Source organism: Phocoena phocoena, chromosome 12 (assembly GCF_963924675.1).
Source record: "Phocoena phocoena chromosome 12, mPhoPho1.1, whole genome shotgun sequence".
NCBI classification, from domain to species: Eukaryota; Metazoa; Chordata; class Mammalia; order Artiodactyla; family Phocoenidae; genus Phocoena; species Phocoena phocoena.
Window position 1 is genome coordinate 90506825 of NC_089230.1, and position 18788 is coordinate 90525612.

At 43.4% G+C, this 18788-nt stretch overlaps 1 protein-coding gene across 1 annotated transcript in view; it reads right to left on the reverse strand.

Moving 5' to 3' along the window:
* LOC136131930 (centrosomal protein of 78 kDa-like) overlaps positions 1-18788 on the reverse strand; it is a 127585-nt gene that overhangs the window by 78319 nt on the left and 30478 nt on the right.

Here is an 18788-nt window from a genome sequence, read left to right on the forward strand (position 1 = left end):
TTTCCCCTTAGCTGGCCGGCTCCCTCCCTCTGCACAGATCTGTTGCCTTTGCATGTGGAGGTCAGGAGTGCGCTGACCCAGCTAAGAGCTAGTTGGCCTGATACAGGGATTGGTGCAGACAGTAGGGGGAGGGAAGCCTGCTTCAGTGATTGGCAGATCATCACTCCTCCTTTCCTCTCTGCGTTTCTTGCTCAGATACACATGTAGACTTCCTCAAAGTGTTGGAGAGCTTTCGAGGGAAGGAGAAGGAACAGTGCCCTTGACTGTGCGCAGTGTAGTGATTCTGTGTTTAGCGGACGGGGAGAACAGATGAGATGGAACGCCTGTTGCCAGGGGCCAAGTCTAAATGTCTCCATGACTTCATTTTACAGCAGTGGTTTCCCAAACTCCTTTTAAGACAGAAAAACTTAAAAAAGACCCGTTTCACATACTGAGGTGCTGTGTTAAGCCGTGCCCCTGCAGCTTTTGGGGGTTGGCAAGGGTGGTGATCATGAGATTCCCCCGCAGTGGGCCTCCTACTTACCCAGAAGGACTGTAGGACCACAGGGTTCTTGAGACACCAGGTGGAAATCAACGTTTTGGTATAAAAAGAAGATAGGCCAACTCAACTCCTATATAGAGTTGCATGTATGCATACAAGCATATATACATATCCCTACAAATCGATCAATGTTATCCTCACACCCTAAGTAAAACAAAAAGAAACCCAGACAAAACAATAGACCGCCATATAAATGCTTAACAACGTGGATTTTAAAAAAGACATAAGCTGTAAATTGAGTGTTAAATCATGAGGAAGCACAGTGAAAGTTCTTGAGAAGAGAGTGGCATGTCTCCCAGCCCATTTAATTAACCCCTTACTGCGGGGAGAGACCCAGGCTTAGTCTCTGCCCGCCTTTTCTCCTGTATGATGAGGTGCTGGCCTGAGCAGGGCAGCCACAGGAGAGCCCAGGTAAGCTGGCAAGTGTTCCAGCAAACAGTCTTGCGGGGCTAGTCAGTCTGGCCTCCCAGGCGGCAATCTGGAGGCCGTGAGGGAACATGTTAACACATATATATGGAATCTTAACAAAAAACAAACACATGGTTCTGAACAACCTAGTGGCAGGACAGGAATAAAGACACAGACGTAGAGAATGGACTTGACATGGGGAGGGGAAGGGGAAGCAGGGATGAAGTGAGAGAGTGACATGGACAGATACACACTCCCAAATGTAAAATAGTTAGCTAGTGGGAAGCAGCCGCATAGCACAGGGAGATCAGCTCGGGGCTCTGTGTCCACCTAGAGGGGTGGGATAGGGAGGGTGGGAGGGAGATGCAAAATGGAGGGGATATGAGGATATATGTATACTATAGCTGATGCACTTTGTTATACTGCAGAAACTAACACACCATTGTAAAGCAATTATACTGCAATAAAGATGTTAAGAAAAAATGTCTGTTTGCTTCTTCCCAAGCCCAAGCCCCAGCCTCCCCTCAAAGACCGAGAATTCGTTAAAAAAACAAATCTGGGAAGTCCCCCAAGGAGGCCTACCGGAGGAACAAGGAAAACATCCATTGTAAACAGCAGATTTGTCTTCTGACGGGTTTGGTTTGCAAATGATAACAATTCCAGGTAATTTTTCATTTCAATCGGAGGAGCGGGTATTAAAAAGAGAGGCGGGGCGAGGGAGAACTAGGGCCAGCGGATCTCCAAGTGCCGCGGGCACTCCCGGGTCTACAAGGGAACAGGGGCACGGAGGGCTGGGCAGTGCCTCTCACTCCATCAGGCGAGATCGAATTGTGGCTGCTCGGCCTGTTGACAGATGCAGTTTCTACAAAACAGCAGCCCAGAGAGAGGGCTGCGTGATTAATGCCTCCAGCTTCCGTGTGCCCCGTTATCTGCGCATGTGCATAACTTAATGGTTCAGGACAGGGGACAGAGGATGCTTAATTGAACGTATAAGCAGGCCCTTGATAGCTGAAGAACCGTCCTACAGCGATTCAGCGAGATGGCTACGATTTCGGCATGTCGTTAAAATTCTTACTTAGGATAAATTTTTTTTAAGGAAAAAGAAAACAACAATGCCTGAAAGCAAGTAGGGATTCCCCCCACCACTCCCCCCGTTCACCGCTTCCTCCCTGAGGCAAACGGAAGTGTTGTTTCTGACAGCAGTTAGATGTCTGAAGACAGCTGGGAGGGCGGGTTCACACTCACCTCCTTCCTTCATCTCTCCTCTCCTCCCAGGACCCCCAGGAATCTCCCCTCTCCCGCTCTGAGTTTCTCTCCTCTGGTTCTTTTTGTTCCCTCCACCATCTGCCCCTCTGTGCTGTGCTTTATGACCCATTTGCCATCCTTCCCCCCTGGAGCCCGCGGCCTCTAGCTGAAAGGGGAGGGGGGAGCAGATTGCTTAAAATCAACGAACAGCCTAAACTGCTTTCACTAGGAAACACTGTCCATTTCATTACTTGCTAATGAATATTGTTAAACTAATCTGTCATTTGTTTTCTAATTATGTGTCACCAGGCATCACAGTGGCAGCTGAGGTGACTGCTCGTGAACAGTTTTCCTCCTTGAATCCTGTTTTTTAAAGTAAGAACTACTAGGAATGATTAGCAATAATCTGAACCTGGTAAGCTTTTCCCCCTTTCCCCAGTCTGTCAGCAATATCTCCCCGATGTTTATAATACTACCATGATCTTATCACCACCTGCCTCACCAAGCTGCTCCAAACCTGGGACAGCCCTACTTCTGAAGTCTTCAGCTCCACTGAGACCACAGCTTCTCATCATTTCCCGTCATGGTTTTGTGGGTCTGGAATTTGGGCAGGACCCAGCATGTTGCACGGACTGGGTCATTCAGTGCTAAACTGGTCTGGAGGGTCCTGGTGGGTTTTGCTCACATGCCTGGCCCCTTGACAGAAGGGACTAGTTAGATGCGGGGCTCAGCTGGCCCCCTGCTCTCTCTGTGTGGCCTCTGCCTCACCACGTGGTCCCTCCAGCAGGGTAGTTGAACTTCTCCTACCGTTGCCCAAGGCTCCAAGAGAGTATTCCACAGACCAGAAGTAGAAGCTGCCAGTGTCTACTGGCCTGACCTAGAAGCTCACATAGCATCATTTCTACCATATTCTGTTGGACAGTGCAGTCAGGGTCTACCCAAACTCAGTCTACTCCTAACGAGCTGTTGAGTGCATCCCAGAAGACTGCACATCCCTACAAAGTGGCCCCTCTGAAAGCAAGTGGGTTCAGATCTCAGTTGGGCCATCAAAGCTGCCTGGTCAACCTTCTCTTGTGTTTGATTTCTCTCCCTTCCTGTGATAGTTATAAGAAACGTTTATCCCCTCCTGGAATGCCCAATCTAGCTCTTCCTCTCGCAGGACCTCATTTGATCTAATTCTTAGCAGGTGGCCTTGCCTTCTGTTTCTCAGAGGTATGAACATTCTCTGTCACTTGAACACGTCATTTTCAAATCCCTGTCTCAGAGATGTCCTGCCCTCCTTTCAGATTGGCCCTACCACTGTTTGCACCCTTCATTTCCACACTTTTCCTCAAGGTCTGACCAGTATTAATCATTCCTTCTCTGGGTCCATTCTCTCAGCCTAAAAACATGCTCAATCTTGTCATGGAAATACTAGTGCTACCAAATCCTTGGACCTTCCTGACAAAGGTTACCAGGGGCTCCTGCTCACGGTATCCAATGGTGGAACTAATTTTTAGTCCTTACCTTGCTTGGTTTCTCTGCACAGTTCACCACTCCTTTCCTCTCAAACTTCTTTTTTGGCCACGCCGTGCAGCTTGCAGAATCCTTAGGGACCCAAAGCAGATCAGTGGTGGCCTGGGGGTGGAGGGAGGGAAGGACTGCAAAGGAGCACGAGGAACTTTGGGGGGTGAGGTGGGAATATTGTGTGGTTTGACTGTGGTGGTGGTTTTTCGTGAGTGTAAGTATCTGTCAAAACTCATCCCCGTTGTCTGATGGATGCAGTTTACTGTGTGTAAATTACACCTCGATAAGGTTGATGACCCCCCAAATCAGATGGGGGAGCAGGGCCAACAGGCCTAGACACATTGGTCTGTCACTAGTAGACAAAACTGAGTCATGACCCTGCCTGCCCACCAGACTGTCACTCTGAGCTTGAACCCAAGGCCAGCCCGAGCCCTCCCTCCCAAGCCAGGCTCCTTGGGAAAGAGCAAGAGGGGTGTCCCAGTAATAGGAGTGGGTGGGCAAGGGAGAAAGGGGGAGCGTGCGGGGTGCTGGACTCCAGTCAGTGGCCATCCAGGGGCTTTTTCTTGTGCTCTTACATAACCTTCCTCAGCGGCCTTTGGGTCAGGCATACCAGACCCGTTGTCACCGGAGGGTTAGGTGCAGCATGCGGGATCTTAGTTCCCTGAGCAGGGATCAAACCTGTGCCCCCTGCAGTGGAAGCACTGAGTCCTAACCACTGGACGGCCAGGGAACTCTCTCCTCTCAAACTTTCTCTGGTTTCAGAATCGTTTTACGGTTTTTTTCCCCTTAACTTCTCCCTTCCTCAAATGTTAACATTCCCCTGAAGTCTGTCCTCGGGTCTTTGCTCATGCTGTCTGCTTTCCCTCCATGGTGCAATTCGTGGGCGTGTCAATTGCTGTCTAATCTGAAGACCCTCAAACAGATATAGCCCAGATCCCTTTCCTCAGCAACAGGCTTATATATATAGAATTATCCACTAGACATCTTGGCCTGGATGTCCCACAGACAACTCAAACTTACATATCCAAAGTAGGACCTGTCACCTAAAGAAAAGCACAACCTAAACGACAGACTGATTTCTTAGCCTGCTTCATTTTCCTGTTTCGAGCCTTCAATCTGCAATCCTTGTACTCCTTTTCCTTGCTTTTCACATTCACTTAATCACTAACTTGTGTTGATTCCCTCTCCTAAGTATCACTCATCTTGTCTTCATATCGATCCTTATCATCTGGTCAGGATGGTGACAAATAGGTAACTGGCTACCTTTCTCTTCATCTCCTCTACTGTTATTCTGTTATCCACACAGCCACCAAAGACATGCTTCTAATCTCAAATTTGAATAAATCATTGCCCTACTCCTGATCCTTCAATGACTCCCCATTGTCTAGAAATTAAAGCTCAAACTTGTAGCCTGGCATAGTAAACACTTTCTGCCACCCAGCTTCATCCCTCCATTCCCTTCCTTACACCCTACGCTTCAGCCTCATTCCTGTTTTATGTTTTCTTACCTTTGCATTTGATGTTTTGTTCCTGCCTGAAATCCCTCCCTTCCTCTCTCATTAGGCAATTCCTACATACACTCTAATTCTCCACTTAAGTTTCTGTAAGAGATTTTAGATCTTGCTCCCTGAAAACATTTGGCCATGTCTAGAGAAATTCTTAATTGTCACAAGTTGAGCATGATATCAATCAGGGCTGCTGCTAAATGTTCTATAGTATAAAAGACAGCTCCCCACAGCAAAGAATTCCCTGGCCTAAAATGTCAGTAGTGCTGAGGCTGAGAAACTGTTTTAGGTCAGTTTTCATTGTGCTACTATTCCTTGATATTTCTAAGTTTTTCCTGCATACTGTACTGGCTGTTCTTGAAACTCTTATCAGTCATTTACACTTTAGAGTTAATGAGGCTTGGTTGGTTTCTTCAATAGATTGATTGGTAAAGGAAAGTAGCTTAAGAAAGAGACAGTATGCAAAGGAAGCACTACAGTTCTTGCTCGTCTCGCAAGCTTATCCTCTTCCCTTCTCTAGATTTTCAGATTCTCCCTTTTCTTCTTTATAGTCACAAACACTTCTCAGAACATCTCCAGGCAACCTTTATTTGCCTTAGTTTACTAGGACTTCTAACAGTGAAGCTCAAGAGGAGAAGTGCTACTTACTAGTTTCCTGGCTTCAGGCTCCATTTCCACTCTTCCATGCTCTCCTGTGTATCGTGGGAGGCTACAAGACTACAAGAAAACTGCATTTCTAGAATCCCCCTGCCCAATGGCTTCTAGTTACCTTCTACAAATTGGAGGCACTGGTAGGAGATTAGGAGGCATGAGGAAGGAAACAATATTTTATGTGCTTCTGCGGTGCAGCAGTGGTGGTAGACAAGTCTAGACTCTAGGCATCCTGCCTAGGCAGTGGGTATTCCAGCAACAAAGCACCTGTAGACTCTGGTTCCAGTAGCAACCATGACTGCTGTGGACAAGTTTAGACTCAACTTTCTGCAAAGAAACCCAGACTGTTCTCCCAACAACACCAGCATGGAATGTTCTGGCAATGGTGTATGGATCGTGGATGTTGAGTAACATTTTCCTTTTGTTCCTCCAGTCCTAGGATGGGAGCAGCTTCTTGCAATTACTGGCCTGTGGCTAAGTTCACCTGGTCATTTTTCTCCCTGCCGGCTCTTTCCAGATATCTGTTTCCTGTATTAACTTTCCTGTCTGCAATACCTATAGTGGCTTCCGTTTTCCTGATGAGACATGGAATGGTACAGCACTAGTATGGCACAATCCCATTCCCAGGAATTTTTCATTTTTCTGGGTTCTTGAGGTTTAGATTAATCACTATAAAATTTTACTTCCTGGAGATTAGGGTGTGAATCCTGGTAAATAGGGTGTTTGAACTCCAACATAAAGAGAAAAATGGTCTCTTGCAGAGGTAAGATGTTAAAAACTTTTCTGATTGAGAAGGGCTTCAAAGCAAGATCCCCCTACCTCACTTCCATAATCTTATTTTTTTAACATCTTTATTGGAGTATAATTGCTTTACAATGGTGTGTTAGGTTCTGCTGTATAACAAAGTGAATCAGCTATTCGTATACATATATCCCCATATCCCCTCCCTCTTGCGTCTCCCTCCCACCCTCCCTATCCCACCCTCCCTATCCCACCCCTCTAGGTGGTCACAATGCACCAAGCTGATCTTCCCGTGCCCATAAATCTTTATAGCCTTCTGACATTGAATGAATTGATAGGTTTGATCTCATTTTCTCTTCTCTGAAGTTAAAAGCAAGTCCTGATTTGATTTTATTTTTCTGAGGAAATACATTCCTTGGATACAACAACTCTGAATACCAACCACAGCAGTACCTGCTTTGACAATCTTGCCTGCTGTATTAGCATGAAATAATTATGTGGGAGCCTGAACAGCCTCATTTGCTTCATCCCATAATCATGTACCAAGCAGGCATCTTTTCTGAGAAAATACTGAAAACTTCTGATGCCTTCCTTCCTACCATAACTAGAAAACAATTCAAACTACGCTCGCTGTCCATAGTGAGGTCCTTGGCTCTGCTGTCCCCCACCCCATGCCAAACACTCACATGCTTACCATGCAGGCTGCTTTTCTGTTGTTCAAATACTAAAAGCTTGTACCTGAATTTGGGTTTTTATATTTGCTTCCCAGAAATCCTCTGCCTCTAGATCTTCTCGTGGTTAGCTCTTTACCGTTCAATTCTCAGAGTTAATACTTCTTCAAAGATGATTTCATTAATGTTTATGTACAGAGTTGTTCCCCACTCCAAGTTATTCGCCACTCCAAGTTATTCTCCACTCCATAATTCTCTTTAATATTTCATAGTTCATATTGCTCTATCAGCATCGGAAATTACGTAATTTTTTTACTTGTTGATTATCTGCCTTCTACCACTAGGAGGTAAACTCTCCGAAGACAGGGAGTTTACCTGTTTGCCTTTACGGCTTTATCTCCAGAGTTTAAGGTGTTCTGTAGAAGACAGTAAATGCCTAACAGACAGTTGCTGAATGACTTGATTACTGTCCTCACTGTGCTTTCTATTCGGTTCAGCAAGTGTTGATGGCGTCTGCACTCTGTGGATGGTACTGTGGTGAGGGGCAGAGGACACGGTGCCTCTCAACTAGTGTTCAGTGTGGTGAGAATGGGGTCTGTCAATAACCACGACCCCCTCCCCAACAAAAACCAGTCGCTACTCAGCACTCACAATATGCCGGGTACTTGGCTAAGTGTCTCCAGACTTCATCTCATTCAGTCCTCTCAATATTTCATGACGTAGGTATGAATCACCCCATTTTACAGGTGAGAGAACTGAAATCTAGAGGGGCCGAAATTACCCTAAGTCATGCAGGGAGTACACGTCGAAGCCCCAGACTGAACTTAAGTCGGCCTGAGTCTAAAGCTGTACTTGTTACCACTTTACAACACATGTGTTTTCAAATACCTTACTTTGCTTTTCAGGATACTTGTTATATAACAGGTAGGATTTGATTCGTTAAATCACCTTCTCAATTTGAAAGAAGTAGATGAGGGAAAGAGAACTTTCCTGTTGTGAGGCAAGGATGTGTGTTAGCTGAAGAATAAGGATTCCTGCAAATGCTGGGTTCTTGCCCTTGACTTTATTGCTAACTCAGATGTTAACTGCTAATTAACCTCTGTCACCTCACATAGTTACCTTTTTTTGTGGTGAGAACACATGAGATCTCTTTTTGCACATTTCAAGTATATAACACACTGTTAACTATAGTCACCATGCTGTACGTTAGATCCCTGGAAAAAGATGAATTACAGGGAGTTACAGACTTAGATGTAAACAAGGATGGAAAAGAGGTTTTATTTGTCCCCTGCCCCCTGCTTTCTATTTAAATGTAGACTTTGAAAAAAGTGAGAGGGTCCAGCGTTTACTTTCATACATAAAATTAAAGTGCGTGCATGAATGAATGAAGCAGGCTACATAGCTGCTTGTGTTACTGCAGGTAGGAGCACAAATGAAAACCAAAGACGTTATTAACAGGACCAGATGCACAGCATATCGCTTTTCTTGGCAGCTCAAAGAACCTTGTGCACAAAAAAAGCATTTATCTTTGGAATGACCCTTTGAGAGTGGTATCTGGTTAACATATTACCCTCTGATTTGTTAGGGTCCACACATAGCTTTTTGTTTCTATTCACAGGAGATCCTAGATAGGTCCGAACAAGCCCATGATGAATGCCAGACCTCATGTACACAAAGATTCTAATAGGAGAGAAGTAAACAAACAACAAAGCAAGCATACTTGTTATTGAAGTAAAACTCGGTTTTTATCTTTTGAATAAAAAAATCACTACCCTAGTTGTCATATGAATGAAGACCTAATTCAGTTACATTGTCTTCGGAGTCCCTGCCCGTGGCATCCCCACCAGACCAAGGTATCTGCCAGGACCCTGCTGTGCAGACCACATGGCGTCTCATTGTCCAGCTGAGGGACAAAGGTTTTGTTATGAGGTCCTGTGTATCCACACACAGGGTTTTCCTTGCTCATTCATCCTATGCCATTTCAGGGCTATGGAATCCTCTGGTTTCCAAGTTAAAGCTCACCCTTTAATCCTTGAAACCTTGGAAGTGGCAGCCACCCTGAAAATCATGTGCTATGTTTAGAGAACTTTTCCGAGGTGACTTGGGAGACCACTGACGTCCCAGCTCTAAAAGGGCTTGTGGCTCTGCCCGCAACAGTCTGACGTGGTGGGATAAGTGCCGACTGTTTTAAGTGCGTTAGGTATGGAGGGCTGGCAGTGTTCAGGACAGAAGACTTCCTCCCTGCTCCCACAGGCTGTGGTCTGAGAAGTTAGCCAAGGCTTCCTCAGGGCTGCACTCGTTTCTGTTCCTCATGGTCATGGTGGCACGGCTGACAGAGATGAAAAAGGAGTGGCTCCCCATTTGTTTCATGAAACACTCCTGTATTTTCCTCCTCTGTTCTCATCAGAGGCCCAATGGAGTGTGACGTAAAGCTGCAAAGACAGGCAAATGGGGGGGGGCAAACCTGCACCTCCCAAAGCAAAGAGGCTGAACTGCAGGCGAGGGCACATGTTCTCACCATCTCACCAGGATGGGATTGGGGTGGGTGGCATAGTCAGAGACCCAGTCCCTGACACGGTACAGAGTAGAACCTGAAACAGCATGCCACTTGAAAGGTTAAGGAGTTCTCCTAAATGTCTCTAGATGGAGAGAGACTCTGGCATTGAAAGTGCAGTTGTCCTTGGAAGTCTTTCCATAATCCGGGTAGTTACTCTTTGCTGCTCAATGACAGTAGAGCTGATGCCACTTCTTATGATGAAGCAGATGGTCTCCCTCGGGCACAAGTGTCCAATCATTTCAACTCCTCCTTAGAGTGAGCCATACAGGTTGCTGGTGACAACCAGTGTCTTGTTTTTTCCCAGAGAAGGGGAGGTCAGGAACTCCTTGTCTGAGTTTTCAGGCTTGGCCCACTTAGATGGTTCCAGAAGCCAGGATTTAACATAAGTCAGTAAGGCAGATGGTGGAAGGCCTGGTTTAAGGGTATGGCTGTTATTCAGCCCCAGTGATGGTGGCTTTTTGGGAATGCGAACCTAGCGTTGCCAGATCTTTGAATTTTTCCAGCAGCAGCTGGAGTTCCAGGTTTTCATGATGGCGGACAACTCAGATTATATATGTACACATACTTTAGGCACTTTTTTTTTCCTTTAAGCGTTTTTGAGGGCACATTGCTGACCAGTCCTAGAGTAGCCCCCTTTCCCTGTTTATTGCTCATGTGAAAGAATCTTGTGAGCTTTTGGATGATTGGAAGTAAGCTGAGGTTGCAGACATGCAGAATGCCCCAAAGGTTCTGTCTGTTCTTCATGTTTATTGTGACGGAATCCAAATGATAGAAGCTTGAGGTTAAAAAGTAGGGCATGACATCTGGTCTAGCTAATCCCTCCAAGGTACCATGTGGGAACTTGGGATCTGAGTGAGATTCAGCAGGACTGCTGCTTATATGGCCTTTCCATTGAGTAACACAGTATACGGTGCTCCTTGGAGTTATGTGGTGGGAACCACACAACTGCACAACCATCCATGTTGGTTTAGTATCATAGAGGTTCCTTCTGCCAGTGTTGGGTGTTCTATGATGGACATACCTCCTCTTTCCCATAGCCTATGGCCCCTAACCTCGGGGCTAGGTCCTTTTAATGCTTTCCTTTCTCCTGAAGTTCCCACCTCCCTTCTCTTCCCAAACTGTGGCTTTCCCCAGATTCCTCCATACTTTGACCTACAAAGTTGGGTAGAAATCAGAGCTGTGCCCCTCCTCCCACCTATTTTCACTTTTGGGTTGGGTGAGACTTAGAATTCCAAGAATGGTAGAGGAAAGAAAGGAAGTCAAGGTGGCCTTGACACCTGGTGGTGGCTTAAAATGTTTTTTGCCCCCTTTTAGTTTCTATGGAGATCTGAAGAAAAATTAGGTATCTCTACTCTAGTATTTAATACTTGGCCACTAAGTCAACTTATGAGACGCATCTCCCACATCTGCATAACTTGTAAGTCTTATTTTGCTAAGAGAGAATGTGCATACTTTGTGATTTCAACTTGTATTACAAATTTGCCTGGGCACTACGTATCAGTCAGGGTCCTGGAGAAATCAAATGTCATACCCTAATTGGATAATTTGTAGTGAGTTTGATAAAGGGATTATTTATGTGTGGAGCAGAATCACAGGCAGTTGTGCCATCTGCTGGGGCTAGAAACAGTGGGTTGTTTGTGGGGCTCTGTTAGCATTACCCTCAGTGGAGATACCAACTTGTGGAGCCAGGTTGTATGGAAGTGGCTAATGACAGGAGACTGCCAGCCTGTGGTGGCCCTGCAGAAGGAAAGCCAGGGGGATAAGTGTTCCAGCCTCATTCTCCTGTCTACTGTCTGTTCGCTCTGTTGGCCAAACCCAACTGGAACTTGTCAATATAGATCATACGGGTGACAGTGTGGAAAGCCTGGAGAGGGGGTCTGGAGAGGCGTATGGAAGATATCAAGCACAGCATTTTAAAATATCAAGGACTTCCAGACAGAGGAATGAGATGCCAGTTTGATGTGGATTCAGGTGAGTGTAATTCTTAGTTTTAGTTTGAACAGACTAGTATGGAAATGCTATCTCAACAGAAGCATTTGAATAAACACAAAGGAATGAAATACATGACAGAGGGTTAACCTCATGGTTGTTTATAAAATTCAACAAATATTTATTGAATCCTTACCATGTCCCTAGTGTTGTGTTCATCTTATTTATGAACCATATTGGTATCACTGTAATAAACGGCAGGATTAAATGATATTTATGTGGGATTCAACTGGTGCTATCTTTCCTTTGTAAACTTGTTTGGGTAAGAGACTGTCCATCTGCCCTTCAGGTATTATGTAGAGTGATTCTTCAGTATGAACCAACTTCTATACTGTTGCTATTCTATAGGAGAATGGTTTCTAGGAGCATATAAAGTAATTTTTTAACAGTTCAATTATTAATGCAAGTTTTAATTCATGGAACAGACATTAAAATTGCACTTAGAGTTACCTCCTTGTAAAATGGGGATTAAATGAGATAATGCATATATCTGACCCTTTGTAAGCTCTTAATGGAGGTGAACTGATTTGGAATAAAAGAGAAACTGCCAACCTCCCTACCCTGAAAATTCAATGTTTTCATGTTTCCTTATTCTCTTTTAAACCTTATTCTTGTGCCTGTGTAATTTGTGCATGTTAGGCTTTTATTAGCAAGCGAAAGAAGCCCAAACTTCAGGTGGCATTAGGAGTGAGGTCATCAGGACATTGTTTGCATTTCTTTGTCTCAAGAGGTCTGCCCTTCTTCAGAAGGCTCCATCCTCAGGCTGGCTTTCTTCAGGGGATATAAAAGGCCCCTCCTGTTTCAGGCTTCACACCTACATACCGGATGTCCTGGTCACCTTCGGCTGCCAGAACCAAATACCACAACCATGGGAATTTATCTGTCATCACTCTAGAGACTGCAAGTCCAAGATCAAGGTGCCAGCAGAGTCAATATTTGGTGAGGGCTCTCTCCTTGGGTGCAGACTGCTGCCTCCTCTTTGCCCTTACATGGCCTTTTCTTGCTGCCTGTGGGTGGAGAGAGAGAGGAAGCAAGCTCTTTGGTGTCTGTCCTTGTAAGGGCACTAATCCCATTAAGGGCACCCCACCCTCATGACCTCCTATAAACCTAATAACCAAGTTAAGGCCATATCTTCCAATGTAATCCCATTGGATGTTAGGGCTTCATGTGAATTTGGGGGTGGGGGATGCAGTTCAGTCCATAGCACTGGACTTGCCAGACAGGTCTTCTCCCCCAGCTGTCAAAGAAAAGCTCTGTCTTCACTTTGAGTGGACTAGACGAAACTAGCCAGTGCAGATAAGGAATGCCACAAACTGATTAGCTGGGTTTTTGTCCACAACTGATAGAATCATTGTATCAAAGGGTGGGAGGATGAGATGATTTGGACTGGCTTGTATTGGTGGGGGGGGAAGTTATGCCGAAGCAGCATGGCTGCCACCCAAGGCGGGAAGGGAGGCGTCAGCAACATACCCTACGTTTCACTCATCTCTTCCCCTATTGTTGGAGAGTCAGCTTGTTTTCAGTGATTCCTGTTCTATAACATAACTAAATTGAATTTCAAAATGTCGCATGAAAGAGCATTAATGTTGGGTTCTCAGAAGTTTTGTCTGACATGCTCAGCAGTGGTTGCTGCTTAATGGACGAAAGCTAGTACTACTGAAACCAAGTTTTCCAAAAAATCAGTATTACTACAACTGTGAAGCCATTGCCTTCCATCTAGTCTCATCATAATGAAATTCAGTCACGGCATGATTTTTGAGCTGCCTTTCTCAGGTCACATTGTTCTACAGAATGTGTTAGTGGATAAACAACACATTGAAACTCAGCCTCTACTAGTGATCAGTGTCATGCTAGATACTCTGGAAAATACAAATGTGTGAAGGCTACTGTCTAGGTTGGGGAAGAGGACTAATCACATGGAAATGGTGACCAAAACAAGCCCATCCTGAGTGTGTGATAAAAGAAGATTGGAACAATAGAAATTTAGAAAAGATCCCAGTGGATTGAACTTTAGGGGGCTTCATGGTGGAAGTGGCACTTGAACTGGGCTCTGAAGAATGGATATGCAGGTTCTGGTAGGAAGAAGGATCTGGGAAGGGCATTTACCAAAGGGTGAGACTAAGTGCTGGCGTGCTGTGCTGGGATCCCGGAGAAGTCAAACTGGAGTGGCAATCGTGTGCGGGGGAGAGGTGGGACAGCGGGGTGATGGGTATTTATTCTTTCCTGTATCTACTCCAACTGGCTTTCCTCCCATTCTAAAACATCTTTTGGGGGTACTTTAAATTGCTTAAAAAAGGCAATATGAGAAACGTGAAGGTTGGAATCATTTTAGGGTCCTTGTGCTCAGTGGACACCATCTTAGGAGAAGGTCTCATTAGGTGACAACCTTCTTTCAGTTTTTGTTTATTCCTTGGATATTTTTTATGAGTTTATAGGCACATCTCAATAAAGAATGTAAATGGCACCTCCTCTCGTTGGGAGGGGGCGTGTCTCTGTCCTCTGCTGATATTTAGTCCAGAGTCTAACTGAAAAAACGTGAAGACTACAGGGCAGAAATGATGGAAATTGAAACCAGGAACTAAATGCAGGAGTGGAGGGCAGGTGGATTCTGACAAGTTAAGAAATTAAAACAGTTCCATAGATTCTAAAGTAAACCTATAGTTATGCGTTAAATTAAAATTGATATTTTTCATTGTCAGTATTTAGGTGGAGTTAAACTTTGGGGATATTAAGACATGATACATTTATATTGATTCTTCCAATAGGCTTTCCTTAAAGCATAATAAAATGTTATATGCACAAATGTGTATATGTATAAGTAGATGTTTTCCAACATTGTTAGAAAATGAATTTTAATTTACTGAAGAATCATCTTTTATGCTTATTCCTTGAAATTTTGAATTTAGATTTCTTTTACTAACTTCTGGAGATGTCTATTTATAATCACATCTTGAAAATTTTCTTAAAAGTGGCAATATATGTGTCTGCATCTAAGGCATGCCACAATGACTCTGGTTCAATGTTATTGCTTTGGGTTCTTTGATTTACTGTCCAATGGAATGCCAAGTCTGGTTATATTCTAAACAAATGAATGGTCAGTAGAATTTATTCTCCTAAAATTTTTGTTGGGTTTATATGAAGACTGGCATCTGAGTAGTCATTGGAAGTAAAGTATTTTGTGAGGAAAAATGGCTCAGTGTTCCACCTGATAGGAAAACAAGCAATTGTTCTCAGCATTTAATATAGGTGAAACTTTGCTATACTCATCTTGATTGTGACATGTTCCATTTACACAAATGTAATTCAGTTAACTGTTTGTTAGTTTATTTATATATTTGTAGTTTTTAAACCTCTAATAATTCTGATGTAGTTAAATTGCCAAACGTTATTTTGGGAGTTGATGCCTTAGGCCTTTCTCTAAGGTGCCTACTTTTCTCCTAATCCTCAAATTTTTCTCAATCCTAGACCTTAAGGCTCTCTTGCTCCCTGCTTCTCTCCTTCTTCTGACTCAGCTCGTTATTATGAGCTCATCTTTGGCTTCTTTAGCAATGTGGTCGTTATGAATGTACGTTTAGGAGTCTAATCCAGTTGCATCACTTTGTTGCTGTGTGATCTTGGATAAGTTACTTAACCTTTCTGTTTCTCCATCAGTGAAGTGGAATCCTAATAGAATCAATCTTACTTTTGAACAGTAAGTGAGATAATGCATGTGAAGTGCCCAGCACTGTGACTGACCCCATAGTAAACATGTATATTAGCCAAGGTAGGCTAGTTGTGTTATTGTAACAATCAACACAGGACTTAAGTATCTTTAAAACATACACATTTATTTTTCATTCACCTAATGTTGGCTGTGGGTCTGGGAGACTCTTCCAAGGGTTGGCTCAATGGTAAAGGCTGCTTCGACCTCGTGGCCCCTCCATCTCAACACATACTTCTGTGATCGATGATGTACATGGAGGTGAGTGGAGGGTCTCACTGTCAAGTGCTTTGGCTCAGAAATGACACATATCACTGCCCCTTAGAACCAGTTGGCCAGAACTAGTCACGGGACCCAAAGGTAAAAGAAGCAAGGATGTAATCTTCCCATGTGTCCAGAAGGGGATGAGCCCCACACTCAATGTCACCATAGATGAAGAAAATGTCACAGTACACAGTGCAGCCATATACCAGGCAAATGTCCTCCGGGAAGTTGGCTGATGTTGGAGCCACAGAAGTTTGAAGTTTTACATTAGGCCTTAAGGAGACCTTATGTTTTTCATTTGTCTTCAGAATTGAGGGTCCCATATGGCCTGGGTAGTCTCAAATAATGGCCTAAATTTAGAATAAGGCTGATATTTCAAGGATAAAATGAGATGATTTGTAGTGGTTCTGAGAGATTTGGTGCTGGTAATGAGGGTGCGGGTGTGATGATTATTTATCCAAATCCCACGTGGCATGGTTCACTAAGGACATGGATCTGGTATTTTGATCTTTCTATTAGCGTTATTTTCCCAAGGGAGGGCTTGGCACTGCTATTGATTGAGAGGCTGGAAAGACAGCCCAGTGCATCTTTGGGCCTGAGAACTGGGAGAAGTCCCTGCGCCCCGATGGTTGGATCAATCCTCTGTGACACCAGCACTGACAGTTAACAAAGTACAAAATAACCCATGGACGTAGAGTCAGGTTTCCCATTCCAACAGGACTGGCCCCAGCAGTCAGCAGTTAGCCATGCGCCACTAATGGGGGCTGGCCGGAGAACCCCATTCACTGTGTGTCACTAATAATCCTGTTCATCAGGGCTGGGTCCACTAGAGAGCTTTTGGGGTGACATGAAAGGAACTGGCATTTCTTGGAAATGTTGAACGCTTTTTGGTGCCGAGTGGAGAAGTCCCTTTGTCAGCGCTGATTTTGCTTGGAACAAGGGTGTCAAGAGTGTGATTATTCCTTATCAGCTCAGGGAAAGGAATCACTGAACATGGAGAACTGGAACAGAATTGCCATAGAAACCAAGATTCCTTGATTTTTAACATCAACTCATATAATAACTTGCTGTGAGAACTTGGGCATGTCACATAAATTTGTTGGACCTATTTCTTTTATTAAAAAAATAATAAATGCTACACTACTTTGGAAGTTTAATGGGAAAAGCAGATGAGAGAAATGCAGCCCCTTAAAAAGCATGAAGGTAGTGGAATGGATATTTTTCTTGTTACAAAGAAAAATATTTTATTATAAAATTTTGGAAAATATGAGTATGGGTAAATAAAACTTCAACATGAAAATCTTAAAACCAAACAGAATGCCACCACAGAGATAATGGCTGTTAATGAATGGGTGTATGTCTTTCCAAGAGTTTTATAATCTACTCTTTCTATATAAAGTATATTTTCAACATCTTTTTGTTTTGTTATGTGTTTTAAATGGATCAGTTTGCTGACTTAGAAGGGCTGGAACCTATAGACACCTTAAAATTAGGATGTAGATAATGAATAGTTGGATGACAAGAAACCCTGTTATATGAAAACAGTGCTAATGAGTGTTCCAAATCTTACCTTTTCTGTTCTTTCTTTTCTCCAAAGGTTAGCTCTACTGAGCCTGCGCTCTAGAGCCTGCGAGTCACAACTACTGAAGCCTGTGTGCCACAACTACTGAACTGCATGCACCTAGAGCCCATGCTCTGCAACAAGAGAAGCCACCAAAATGAGAAGCCTGCACACCACATAGAAGAGTAGCCCCCACTCACCGTAACTACAGAAAGCCCACATGTAGCAATGAAGACCCAACACAGCTAAAAATAAAATAAATACATTTATTTTTTAAAAAGTGGATGTATTTTAAAAAACCCCAAAAGGTCCTACTGTATAGCACAGGGAACTATATTCAATATCCTGTGATAAACCGTAATGAAAAAGAATATGAAAAAGAATGTATATAAATGTATAAATGAGTCACTTTTCTGTGCAGCAGTAATTAACACAACACTGTAATTCTACTATATGTCAATAAAAAATAAAATTTAAAAAAACTGCCATAAAAATCACCACAGAAGGGGACTTCCCTAGTGGTCTGGTGGTTAAGACTTCGCCTTCCAATGGAGCGGGTGAGGGTTCGATCCCTGGTTGGGGAGCTAAGATCCCACGTGCCTTGAGACCAAAAAACCAAAACATAAAACAGAAGCAATACTGTAACAAATTCCATAAAGACTTTAAAAATAGTCGACATCAAAAAAAATCTTTAAAAAAATCACATAAATCAGAAAGAAATGAAACATAATAAAGTCCATACATTAAAAAAAAAGAGCATGGGTTCTGGTCACATCCCAGCTTCCCACTTACTTATAGCTGTGTAATTCTGGGCAACTCACATAATGTCTCCTCAGACTCCTCATCTATAAATGGGGATGGTAATAGTTCCCTACCTCATAGTGTTGCTGTAATCCATAAACACGGTTAAGTGCCTTGGTAAATTGTTTGATGCTCTCTGGTTATTGTGAATTAAAATATGTCAATGGCTTCTGGCCATACGATTTATAATAGTTTGACAGTTAACCAAATGGTAAAACTATTCCATTTATTATTCCCATCTCTTTTGACCCCTTACCCTGTTTTGTTGTTTATGTTTTCTCCCACCACAGAGTGTTAGTTCCAGGAGAGTAAAAGCTTTGTTTTGTTCACTGCTGAAAGCAATAGCACCCAGAAAAGCACTGTACATATGAAGCCCTCAGTAAACACTAGCTGAATGAATGGTGCAAACTGTCACAAGGAAAAATACACCAAAACTTTCATTATAATAAAAAGGTATAGACAAATCTTTCTCTAATGGCTTCCAGTCAAGTATTTTAAAACACCATATGCTATAATAAAAACGTAAGTAATTTATTAAAATTTGAAGGCAAAAACATAATTTTAAAAGATTTTAAAAGATTTAGACCTATGTTAGGCATGATGGAATATGGATGCTTTCTGGAAATTCACAATCAGATCCAAGAGTAT